The sequence below is a fragment of the Salvia splendens genome, chromosome 10 (assembly GCF_004379255.2).
Source record: "Salvia splendens isolate huo1 chromosome 10, SspV2, whole genome shotgun sequence".
NCBI classification, from domain to species: domain Eukaryota; kingdom Viridiplantae; phylum Streptophyta; class Magnoliopsida; order Lamiales; family Lamiaceae; genus Salvia; species Salvia splendens.
In genome coordinates this window covers 6699631-6713144 of record NC_056041.1, presented here as the reverse complement: position 1 = coordinate 6713144, position 13514 = coordinate 6699631, and the positions used below count along the sequence as shown (strand labels likewise).

The following is a 13514-nucleotide window of genomic DNA, read 5'->3' as shown; positions in this document are numbered from 1 at the left end:
AAGCTAAGGTTGATTTGGGTAATTTCATGAGGTACAACGCGTCAATGGAATTATTGAGTGATTCATCACATGTTAAGAATGTTGCAAATATGAATCATCGATTAACATCACTCGATGTCGATGCCCGTTTGATTCCTCCGCAAAATGACACTCTATGCTTGAGCATTCATGGACGCATTCACAAGATTTTAAAACTGAATTATCATGTTCATAAGGGTCACCCCTTTGTGATTTTTGATGGAGATGATGCAGGGAGACGCCCAACTATTCGGTGTATGTTTGACCCAGGAGGATTCCTCGACGCTCATCGTTGCTTCATGGTTCCCACCTTGAGGACAAGGTGGATTTCAACCGTGGGGGAGTTGATACGATTATTATTATTATTATTATTATTATTTAGTTAGTTAGTTAATTATGAATTTGCATATATTTTCCATATCTTTTGTCTTGCTCATTAAGTTAGTATCCACTATTATAAATAGTGGACATTGTTATTCATATTATTCATTCAAGAAATAAAATACTCTTTTTACGCTATTTATCGTTTTTCTCTCGTGCACAAAGCACGAACCCTAGATTTCGACGCCGGATTGATCGACGGGCAAAGCTCCTGCGACGTTCGACGCGATTTCCTATAGTTAAGGAACTTTATCCTTAACAAGTGGTGCTTTCATTCTCGAACTCATGGCCGAAGTCAATTTTCGTTCATGGTGGGAGATATCGCAAGCATTTGAAGGCTTGCAATTGAATTCAACAGCAGCAACGTGGGAGAATATTCTCACTAGGCTCGCCCGGCTTGAAACCCAATTGGTTGAGCATAAGCGCAGGGTAGCAGCAACGCACTCTCCGCTCCCGCCCGCACCTGATCCACCCGACCAACCCCAGCTGTACACCGCCGCACAGCCACCTCACGCGCCCTACCAGCCACCGTTGCAGCCCGTATATCAACCCTCGCACCATCCGATCAGAGCGTTAGATCAACAGCCATCATATCCATATCCAAAGGACGGGCGCCTCCACCCACAACACCATCCCTACCAAGCCCGTCAGCCCACTTCCTGGGACCCGCCATGGCTGCGCCAAGAAACTGCGTATCAGCAACCATCGTCCTACGAGCCAGATTTGTACTCGCCACCACCACCCTCTTGTTGGGACCCGCCAAGGTTGCGCACGCAGCAGGGATACTCACCATACGATCAGTCTTATCAACCGCCTCAGCGGCCACAACCACCCCCGCGACACTCACCGTCCTGCTGGTGTCCACCGACAACCACGCCGCTGCCCACTGCTGCTGTCCCGATCTCAACCCCTGCCAATGGGTTTGTTGAAATCCAACATTTGCCGCGTCCGCCGGAGCATGCTCAATTTCAGATTTTCGCTGAACCTATCTCCGATTCCAGTGACGTAGAGATGCTGATCATGGAAGAGGTTCGGACAGAAGAATTGCCTCCGATTGAGGTGATAGACGAGGAGGATGGCTCCATTGAGGATGGATTTGATTATTCCACCGAGAAGATTCTTGATTCTTCTGCTGGTTTTTGTGGAGTTGAAAAGGCTGAGAAGGAGACGAAACCCAGTCAGGATCACAAGCGAGAGGAGGAACAAGTTCAAGGGCAGTTTGAGTGCTCGATGCAACTGAATGCTTTTCCAATCAAGGTTCTTCAAGCTAAGGTTGATTTGGGTAATTTCATGAGGTACAACGCGTCAATGGAATTATTGAGTGATTCATCACATGTTAAGAATGTTGCAAATATGAATCATCGATTAACATCACTCGATGTCGATGCCCGTTTGATTCCTCCGCAAAATGACACTCTATGCTTGAGCATTCATGGACGCATTCACAAGATTTTAAAACTGAATTATCATGTTCATAAGGGTCACCCCTTTGTGATTTTTGATGGAGATGATGCAGGGAGACGCCCAACTATTCGGTGTATGTTTGACCCAGGAGGATTCCTCGACGCTCATCGTTGCTTCATGGTTCCCACCTTGAGGACAAGGTGGATTTCAACCGTGGGGGAGTTGATACGATTATTATTATTATTATTATTATTATTTAGTTAGTTAGTTAATTATGAATTTGCATATCTTTTCCATATCTTTTGTCTTGCTCATTAAGTTAGTATCCACTATTATAAATAGTGGACATTGTTATTCATATTATTCATTCAAGAAATAAAATACTCTTTTTACGCTATTTATCGTTTTTCTCTCGTGCACAAAGCACGAACCCTAGATTTCGACGCCGGATTGATCGACGGGCAAAGCTCCTGCGACGTTCGACGCGATTTCCTATAGTTAAGGAACTTTATCCTTAACAAGTGGTGCTTTCATTCTCGAACTCATGGCCGAAGTCAATTTTCGTTCATGGTGGGAGATATCGCAAGCATTTGAAGGCTTGCAATTGAATTCAACAGCAGCAACGTGGGAGAATATTCTCACTAGGCTCGCCCGGCTTGAAACCCAATTGGTTGAGCATAAGCGCAGGGTAGCAGCAACGCACTCTCCGCTCCCGCCCGCACCTGATCCACCCGACCAACCCCAGCTGTACACCGCCGCACAGCCACCTCACGCGCCCTACCAGCCACCGTTGCAGCCCGTATATCAACCCTCGCACCATCCGATCAGAGCGTTAGATCAACAGCCATCATATCCATATCCAAAGGACGGGCGCCTCCACCCACAACACCATCCCTACCAAGCCCGTCAGCCCACTTCCTGGGACCCCGCCATGGCTGCGCCAAGAAACTGCGTATCAGCAACCATCGTCCTACGAGCCAGATTTGTACTCGCCACCACCACCCTCTTGTTGGGACCCGCCAAGGTTGCGCACGCAGCAGGGATACTCACCATACGATCAGTCTTATCAACCGCCTCAGCGGCCACAACCACCCCCGCGACACTCACCGTCCTGCTGGTGTCCACCGACAACCACGCCGCTGCCCACTGCTGCTGTCCCGATCTCAACCCCTGCCAATGGGTTTGTTGAAATCCAACATTTGCCGCGTCCGCCGGAGCATGCTCAATTTCAGATTTTCGCTGAACCTATCTCCGATTCCAGTGACGTAGAGATGCTGATCATGGAAGAGGTTCGGACAGAAGAATTGCCTCCGATTGAGGTGATAGACGAGGAGGATGGCTCCATTGAGGATGGATTTGATTATTCCACCGAGAAGATTCTTGATTCTTCTGCTGGTTTTTGTGGAGTTGAAAAGGCTGAGAAGGAGACGAAACCCAGTCAGGATCACAAGCGAGAGGAGGAACAAGTTCAAGGGCAGTTTGAGTGCTCGATGCAACTGAATGCTTTTCCAATCAAGGTTCTTCAAGCTAAGGTTGATTTGGGTAATTTCATGAGGTACAACGCGTCAATGGAATTATTGAGTGATTCATCACATGTTAAGAATGTTGCAAATATGAATCATCGATTAACATCACTCGATGTCGATGCCCGTTTGATTCCTCCGCAAAATGACACTCTATGCTTGAGCATTCATGGACGCATTCACAAGATTTTAAAACTGAATTATCATGTTCATAAGGGTCACCCCTTTGTGATTTTTGATGGAGATGATGCAGGGAGACGCCCAACTATTCGGTGTATGTTTGACCCAGGAGGATTCCTCGACGCTCATCGTTGCTTCATGGTTCCCACCTTGAGGACAAGGTGGATTTCAACCGTGGGGGAGTTGATACGATTATTATTATTATTATTATTATTATTTAGTTAGTTAGTTAATTATGAATTTGCATATATTTTCCATATCTTTTGTCTTGCTCATTAAGTTAGTATCCACTATTATAAATAGTGGACATTGTTATTCATATTATTCATTCAAGAAATAAAATACTCTTTTTACGCTATTTATCGTTTTTCTCTCGTGCACAAAGCACGAACCCTAGATTTCGACGCCGGATTGATCGACGGGCAAAGCTCCTGCGACGTTCGACGCGATTTCCTATAGTTAAGGAACTTTATCCTTAACATGTTCAGTATATAGTGGTGATTACCAAGTGAAAAGATGCAAATATTTGGTTATAAAATGTATACAATTTGTATGATGATTTTTGACAAGTTCAGAGAAGATTTTCATGATGTGGATGTTCTTGACAAATTGATTATTAACTTTTATCCAAATTATAATAAAATCTATATCTTCTTATTTTTAGTTTGTAATATTGAGTTTAGTACATAGAGGTGAATTACCAATCTAAGTATGCAATTTATTGATAAATAAAATGTACACAATCTGCGTGATGATTTTCGACAAATTCACAATGATATTAATCTAAATTATTATTAAATCTATATCTCCGTATTTTCAATTTGTAATATTTTGTTTAGCATATAGAAGTGGATTACCCATCTAATGATGCCATTTTTTTATTAATAAAATCAACACAATCTATGATTGTATGATGTACTAGACGATAAACTACAATTTAGTTATCCTTCAATTAATAAGACGAAATTATTAATCTTCTTTAAAATATATTAAAAGAAAAAAAAACTGTATAACGAAATATTCCCTACATTTAGATTTCTGAAATTTGCACCTTTTATATCGTCATTGAATTTTTTATCCTCTCCCCTTCTCTTGCTCATAAAATATGCACCCTTTATTATTTTATACTGTTATATTAAATTAGTGCACACAATTTGTTAGTAAAGTGGAGGGAGATTTATGAAGTTGTGTGTTAAGGGATTAAAATATGCAGTAGTAAAATCAATTACCATATGTGCCTACTTTCTTCTAAACATCTCTGTAGCTGCTTCCCACTTCTGCGTCATTACCCGTCCACAAAGAATCCGCATTTTCATTTGTTTGGCTCCCAAATTTCCTAATTTTTGGACTGTCGACAAGAATGAGCTTCAACCATCGTTGCTGCTCCAAATTCAAGTCTGATTCATTCATCTGCATTGTGACACTCACATTAATCTTGCCGTCCACCTTCGTGCAGTGTGTCAATTCACTCCTCCCTCGTTTGGATCTCCCACACAACTAGCTTACGGCAATCTTGATAATCTCACCTCCGCTCTCCTCTCCAGCAAACTCGTTCAAGATTACAGCTTTTGCATCCGGAATAAGTATTCCCTTTCCCCATCTTCCTCTTTCTTGCTTGCTTTTTTCTCTTTCAGAAGAAATGCAGAAATAAATGGGTCTTCTTTCTGTGGATTTTGCTGCTGCTTTTTTACTTTATTCTACTTTATCTCGAATGGAATACAGCTTTCAATTTTTCGTCGGATTTGGGCTTTTTGACCGCTTGCATCGCCAAAACCGGAGGTACTTTCCCTTCAACTTTGTTTCCTTTCAAGAGAAAGAGTAATTTGGAACTTTTTTTTACTTTTCTATTTAATTGCTATGATTTACTAGATTCCATAAGATTTTCCGGGATAGTATCTATGATACCTTGTTGAAATATAAAAATAAAATGTAATTAGTTAGTTTAGCAATTTATTAGACTTTTTATTAGTTAGTTCCAGCCTATATATAAGTCATTTTATTGTAAAGTGTAGTTAACTTTTGCCAAAATGTAGTCATTAATGAATATCCCCTTTTCTCTCACGGTTTCATCTTCTGCAAGTTTCTCCAATTTCAATCATCCTCCTTCAATGGAGGTTTCTCCATTTCAATTCAAATCTTCATTTTCAACGTACCTTTTTGGTCTAAGAAGCTGTCTCTTGTTATTTGACCGAGTCTCAGAGAGATTTGAATGTGAGTATATGTTCATAAACAAGGAGGATTTGGAGGGTAGGGATTTAGTTCTGCTGCTAAAAACTCATTACATTAGTGAACAAAGTACAATCATCTTTGCTTTTGCTTACTAGTCAAGCCTCACTAAATTTGTGATCCAATACAAGATTTCTTACAAGTATCCAGGATGCTTATTGGTCTGTTTAATAATGTAGTATTACATCGTAGTATTGTCTTCTGATGTCTCGGTGTCCAATGACAGATGCTACTCGACGCTTCTGCACAGCAGCTGAAGCTGAAATCTATTTTAGCAACTTGAAAAGTGGAGGGGATTCCCTGAAGCTTAACAGGAACTGCAATTCCTCCCATTGGGTGGCAGGGTGTGAGCCGAGATGGGCATGTGGCCTAGACAACGATGATCCAGTTGACCTAAAGAATTCGCGAGATATACCACCTAGAGGCTCTGACTGTGATACATGTTGCGAGGGCTTCTTTTGCCCTCAAGGCCTCACATGCATGATGCGTAAGCCAGTTGAGAGTCTTTTAGTTGCCTATTTGTTTGCCAGTTTCACATCTATACGCCATGTGTTTGTGTATTCACAGCTCCAATCATTAGCTTCTTAATAGGAAAATCAGTTGATCTTAGCATCTTTCTGCCTTTGCATCATTGCGTTATTTCTTTTGTTTAATCTATTGGGAGTATGCATATAGCATTGAGATATACTACACATTGGATCACAGATCCATTATCATATAAACTGAACATATAATTGTTGGACTTTGTAGCCTGCCCGCTTGGTTCCTATTGCCCACTTGCTACATTTAATGCCACGACAGGCAGATGTGACCCGTAAGTTGAATTCGTGATTATAATTCGTCTATGATCGTAGTTCTCTCCTATGCCGGATGCATTACATATTTTTTCTAAGATCTCTTCAGATACAAGTATAAACTTCCAGCAGCAACACCTAATCATACTTGTGGTGGCGCAAACATGTGGGTGGATGCTCGCACAAACAGTGAGGTTTTCTGCTCTGCTGGTTCTTACTGTCCAACGAGTATCGAGCAATTGCCATGTAGCGATGGGTACTCATATTCTGTCCAAACACTTTTATATACTCACTTTGGATCCACAAAGCTGGCCGTTATCATTACAATGCTAATGCATTGGTTTCCAAATTTTCAGGAATTACTGTCCAAAGGGATCTACTGATGAGATGCGTAAGTTCCTTGATAGACCAACTGAATGTGTACTGTATCATTATACCTCTCTTCATGCCTCTGTGACGTTTGAGATCATAACCGTTGATTTGTATGCCTTGAATGCTAAATATACAGGGTGCTTCAGGTTGACCACATGCAATTCAAAATCAGAGAGTCAAAATATTCATGCGTATGGAGTTATGCTTATCGTAAGTTTTCTTTGCATATAAGAACTAGGCGCCTTTTCTTTGGCTTTGCTTATATCCCTCGTCATCCTTTGTCAGCAACTTTCTATTTTCTTCTGCGTCGTATTCCAAATAAGTGCTTGGTGTCACTGATATTACCAGCTTTTTTGCAGGCTGCATTAAGTACTCTTCTACTAATCATATACAATTGCTCCGACCAAATTATTACTACACGAGAAAGGAGATATGCCAAATTGAGGGAAGCAGCTGCAAGAACCGTGAAGGAGAAAGCACAAGCACGAGCAAGGTGGAAAGTGGCTAAAGAAGCTGCTAAAAAAGCATGCCCTTGAACTAAGCTCTCAACTTTCTGGAAAATTCTCCAGGAAGACCATGCCAAATCAGGATCAAGTTAAAATATTGAACGACTTAGAGAGTGAAACATCAGATGGCTCTGAGCTGTCGAACGCTCAACCTGAAAGGAAGAGAACCGAAGCCAGCCATTTGTTGGACATACCCCACGAAAATGAAGATATCTATAGTAGTTTTGATGTTTCTGGTTCTGAGCATATGAATAAAAACACCAAGAAAAAAATTCCAAAAGAGAAAGAAAAAAAATTCCAAAAGACGACCATGCTCTCAGATTTGTTCATGGGAACTTAACAGTGGAAGAGAATATCTGGTTTAGTGCCAATTGCAGGTGAGAAATGCATTTACTTACATGTCTTAAAATGTTACATGGCTCAACACTACATCAAATGGCTAATAGCAAATTGCTTGAAGACTTTCAGCAGTTCTGCCAAAAGTAGAAAAGGTACTTATTTTTGAGAGAGTCATTGAATCCCTCGGGCTGCAGCCAGTGTGGAGCTCCTTGGTTGGCACTGTGGAGAAACGAGGCATCTCCGGAGGGCAGAGGAAGCGCGTGAATGTGGGATTGGAGCTAGTGGTGGAACCTTCGCTCTTGTCCCTAGACGAACCAACCTCTGGACTGGACAGCTCCTCGTCTCAGCTCCTTCTCAGAGCTCTCAAACGTGAAGCTCTTGAAGGCGTGAACATATGTGCGGTTGTCCACCAGCCAAGGTAAACCTCTAGCAACAGAGTGTTTGTTTCAACGTTACAAGAGGCGAGACATGAAATGGGCTTATGGTTTTTTTGCAGCTATTCCTTGTTCAACATGTTTGATGACTTGATACTTCTAGCCAAAGGGGGCCTCACCGCCTACCATGGGGCGGTTAGGGATGTCGAGGATTACTTTGCAGGCCTCGGTATCAATGTTCCCGACCGCATCAATCCACCAGACTACTTCATAGATGTTTTGGAAGGAATGGTGAAGCCCCACACCAGCTCAGGTCTAACCTATGAAGAGCTTCCCCTCAGATGGATGCTCCACAAAGGCTATCCTGTTCCACCCGACATGCAACTGACCGTCTCTGGCATTGGTGTGCCTGCAACCTATGCCAACTCAAGAAATCAAGAAAATCTAGAATTCTTGCATAATCTGAAATACAGAGTAGAAACAATGCTAGATGTAGTTGGCAACACCTTCTTCAAGCCGAACGACTTGTCTAGGAGGTAAACTCCCTCCATTCTTGCACAGTATCAACACTTCCTTGCAAGGTATACAACCCGAACCACTCTCACACCCTTCGATTAGTTGGTCTTAATCGCATAGTTATGATCATGCCTCTTACCTTGTGCAGGGTGGCCAAGCAACGCCTTCGAGAAGCTAGAATCCAAGCGATAGACTATCTCATATTGTTGCTTGCCGGTGCTTTTATGGGTCTCGTAGCTAAATCAGGCGATGAAAACTTTGGCGCTCCCGGTTACACCTACACTGTTATAGCTACTTGTGAGTTGGAAAACACCAAAATTTTTTGAAGTTCATTTCCTGAGTGAGTAAGTTGCTTTATTTGAGGTTTTTGTCATATTTGTGTTTCACTCTTCAGCCCTGCTGTGCAAGATCGCGGCTCTGAGAACGTTCTCTCTGGACAAGCTGCAGTACAGGAGGGAACGAGCTTCGGGCATCAGCAGCCTTGCACATTTTGTAGCTAAGGATACAATAGACCATTTCAACACACTGATCAAGCCACTGGTGTACCTCTCCATGTTCTACTTCTTCAGCAATCCAAGATCCACCTTCTTGGACAACTACATTGTCCTGCTTTGCGTCGTTTACTGTGTGACAGGTGTAGCTTACACGTTGGCAATCTTCCTGGAACCCGGCCCATCTCAGCTGGTGATGATCATCACACTCACTCAACAATGCTGTTTATTCCACTTGAATATGCTCATCATTTTAGACCTATCAAATTTGCAGTGTTCTGTGCTTCTACCAGTAGTTCTGACTCTCCTCTCAACACAACCCAAAGACAGCCAATTTATCAAGATTTTGACAAGATTGTGTTATCCAAGCTGGGCTTTAGAAGCATTCATTGTCTCGAACGCTAAGAGGTACGTACTTCAAATCATCTACACTCAAATGTTTGACTATATATATGGATCGTTGAAGCCATAAGTTGCACTTGCAGCTACCACGGTGTGTGGCTCATACAACGGTGTGGTGCACTGCTCAAAACGGGCTACAATCTGCACGACTGGACTCTTTGTATATCGCTCCTTATAGCTGCTGGTGCAGGTTGCCGCGTTTTTGCTTTCATCGGTATGTTAGCTTTACAGAACAAGTGAAGGACAGAAAATCTTTCACAAGCAAAGCAAAGGTGGGAATTGTATAAATTTACTCAGCTCACAAATTGTGTATGTACAAACTCATATTCCAATATTACACACACACACACACAAGATTGTAGTACATTTTTTCCCCTGTTTATATCAAAGAAATACAGGGGAAAAATTTTACATATGCCAGTCCCATATTTGTGTCTAGCATACTTTGGAAATATAAATAACAAGTATATAATTTCATAGACTTCCCTACCGAGCTTTTTCTATATTCTCAATTCATCCTATTTTTTTTCTTTTAATATTGCAACTATACACAATATATATGTGTATTATCATTATAAAAATTAATATTGAGAGAAGGTATCTCTACTTCGGTTGAGGCTATTGTTGAATTTAGAAAATGCATTTTTTTAGAGTTTGAAGTTTGAACCCTAGATCTCTATTATAAAGACATCAAAACTAATACTATACAAATAAGCAACACTATAACAATTAACAGTTGACAATGTTTTACATATATAAAGTATTATTGACACCTTGTATATTATTACAAGTTAGGGCATCCACAATGTCGTGCTATTCAATGTGAATGTGATCATTTGTGTGCTCAAATGTAGAGCATGTCGTTTTAAGGCGGTGAGCATGCTGGAAAGTTCCGACACAATTGGGATATTTTGGGAAATTGGATGCAGTTACTAATTCATGATCTAGCGTACAAAACGAAAACTTAATTCTCAATTCTACGAGAATTTTTGTGAAAGCCCTTCATTTGCTTCTCTTCGGTAGAAGTTTGATTTTCCCATAATTTTTAGCCTAATTCTTCTTCTTCTGATAAAAAAAATGATGTATCTTGATGGACTTATTGTGAGCGTGGGATGGATGGAGTATATTAGTTATTACAAATTGTGGCAAGTGGAACGAAAGACAGTGTCCTTCTACACGAAAACAGGGACCATTCGCAAGTGGAAAAGGACAAAATAAATGTATTGACATTTGACAACCTGGCATGCATGCATGCTTCGATAAATTGAGCTCATTTTAACTTCCCAAGTAGATTTCGAAGTATTTAACAATTTTACTTCTAAATTATTCTTATTGAACTAATTTTAAAATCATTTCTATTACTAGTACTACAAATGAAGATTTTAGAAAGTCCGAAATTTTAAATACCGGTATTTCAAAAAATTATACTGATAAAGTTAAACATATGAGTAATTTGAATATTTCTAATAATGAGCTTTCTTGGAAATGTGAGGATATTGAATTATTGATCATGTCTATCCTTGGTTTAGCAAACAATCTACACCTAATTAATAACAAGTCAATACACGGAAGAGAAAAGTATACATATTGGTCCCAAGTCACCATTTATTCTATGTTTTTATTTGTAAAATTATATGACATCGTCATTTGCATAGATCACACACCTATTAATTACGTGGTTGGTTTAAAAAAGAAAAGAATGTGCAAAAAATGAAGGAAGCAAGAAACAATATGTCTCAGTATGTGAATTGACTATTGAATTCGTCAACAATTATGGAAAGTCTCCCATTATCATTTATCAATAATCTATGGCTTAAAGAAACAAAAAATAGAATTAACAAGAAAGTAGCTAACTTCAGATGTGCCCATTCAATTCAGCTGACATGTAGTAAAATATTCCTCCATTGTTACACTTATATATATATATATATATATATATAGGGGAGCGTTATTCTCCTTTTCACATCTTAGATCCTTTTTCCTTCTTAATATTACGCGTTAGATCTAAGGCATCAACGAATCAGATTGATTCTATAAAACTGGTTCCGTGTTGCATTATAGAAGGTGGTTGTATGCATTACAGGGTTATTATTGTCATTTGACGGAAAAGGAACTGCCACATTTTGGTATCTACGAATAATGCACCACATGGTCACGAGTAATGCATATAATTGACTATATAATGCACAATATGTGAACTGCAATGCATACGAATAAGATGTACCATGTTATGATGTTTGACACACGTTTCTTGTTTCCCCTAAGGGTTTAATAAGCTTAGGGGCTAGGGTATAGTACGTAGACACGTATGTAATCTTCACATGGTAACGAGTGATGGATATAATTGACTATATAATGCAAAATTTGTGAACTGCAATGCATACAAACAAGATGTGCTGTGTTATGATGTTTGACACACGTTTCTTGTTTCCCCTAAGGGTTTAATAAGCTTAGGGGCTAGGGTGTAGTACGTACGCATTAATAACAAATTATAAAATGATACGAATAATTCACCAAATTGTCACGAGTAATGGATGTTATTAACTATATAATGCACAATATTTGAACTGCAATGCATACGAATACGATGTACCATGTTATGATGTTTGACACACGTTTCTTGTTTCCCCTAAGGGTTTAATAAGCTTAGGGGCTAGGGTATAGTACGTAGACATTACTAACAAATTGTTGTTATTGGAATATACGTATGTGCATTATTTGGTTTAGGTAGTGCATTATGTAGCTGTTAATTGTCATTATCAGAGTATATATGCATTATTAGAGGTATTGTGCATATGGGTTAATCATCGCAGTGAAGATTACATACGTGCATTTAGTAATGTGTACGTACTATACCCTAGCCCCTAAGCTTATTAAACCCTTAGGGGAAACAAGAAACGTGTGTCAAACATAATAACACAGCACATCTTGTTCGTATGCATTGCAGTTCACAAATTGTGCATTATATAGTCAATTATATGCATTACTCGTTACCATGTGGTGCATTATTCGTAGCGGTTTACAATTTGTTATTAATGCGTACGTACTATACCCTAGCCCCTAAGCTTATTAAACCCTTAGGGGAAACAAGACACATGTGTCAAACATCATAACACAACACATCTTGTTCGTATGCATTGCAGTTCAGAAATTGTGCATTATATAGTCAATTATATCCATTACTCGTTACCATGTGAAGATTACATACGTGTCTACGTACTATACCCTAGCCCCTAAGCTTATTAAACCCTTGGGGGAAACAAGAAACGTGTGTCAAACATCATAACATGGTACATCTTATTCGTATGCATTGCAGTTCACATATTGTGCATTATATAGTTAATAACATCCATTACTCGTGACAAGTTGGTGAATTATTCGTATCGTTATATAATTTGTTATTAATGCGTACGTACTATCCCCTAGCCCCTAAGCTTATTAAACCCTTAGGGGAAACAAGAAACGTGTGTCAAACATCATAACACAACACATCTTGTTCGTATGCATTGCAGTTCACAAATTGTGCATTATATAGGCAATTATATGCATTACTCGTTACCATGTGGTGCATTATTCGTAGCGGTTTCCAGCCATTATTATATTACTATTGTGCCCTCATAATGCACAAAATAGGACAAATAATGCAACACGGGATTAATTACCCAATGTTGATCTTGACCGTCCATTTCTCTAATCTAATGGCTGATATTAAGAAGGAAAAAGAAGGAAATATAGGAAAAGGAAATGAATACATCCCTATATATATATATATATATATATATAGGGTTTTGATCTATGCAAAACTAGATTTAAATACAGAAACGCAGAACAATATCATAATTAGGTCACTTTTAGGTCATAATTAGGTAATTTTTAGGTCATGCTAACAAAGCATGACCTAAAACGATCTTAGCATGACATTAAACTCAAATATTATAATATGACCTAAAATTGCTTAATTATGACCTTCCGTGTTTTTGGTTAATTA

At 39.7% G+C, this 13514-nt stretch overlaps 1 pseudogene; it reads left to right on the top strand.

The window, feature by feature from the left end:
* The first annotated feature begins 5550 nt into the window (after positions 1-5550).
* Positions 5551-10007, top strand: LOC121751001 (annotated as a pseudogene).
* The last annotated feature ends 3507 nt before the right edge of the window (positions 10008-13514 follow it).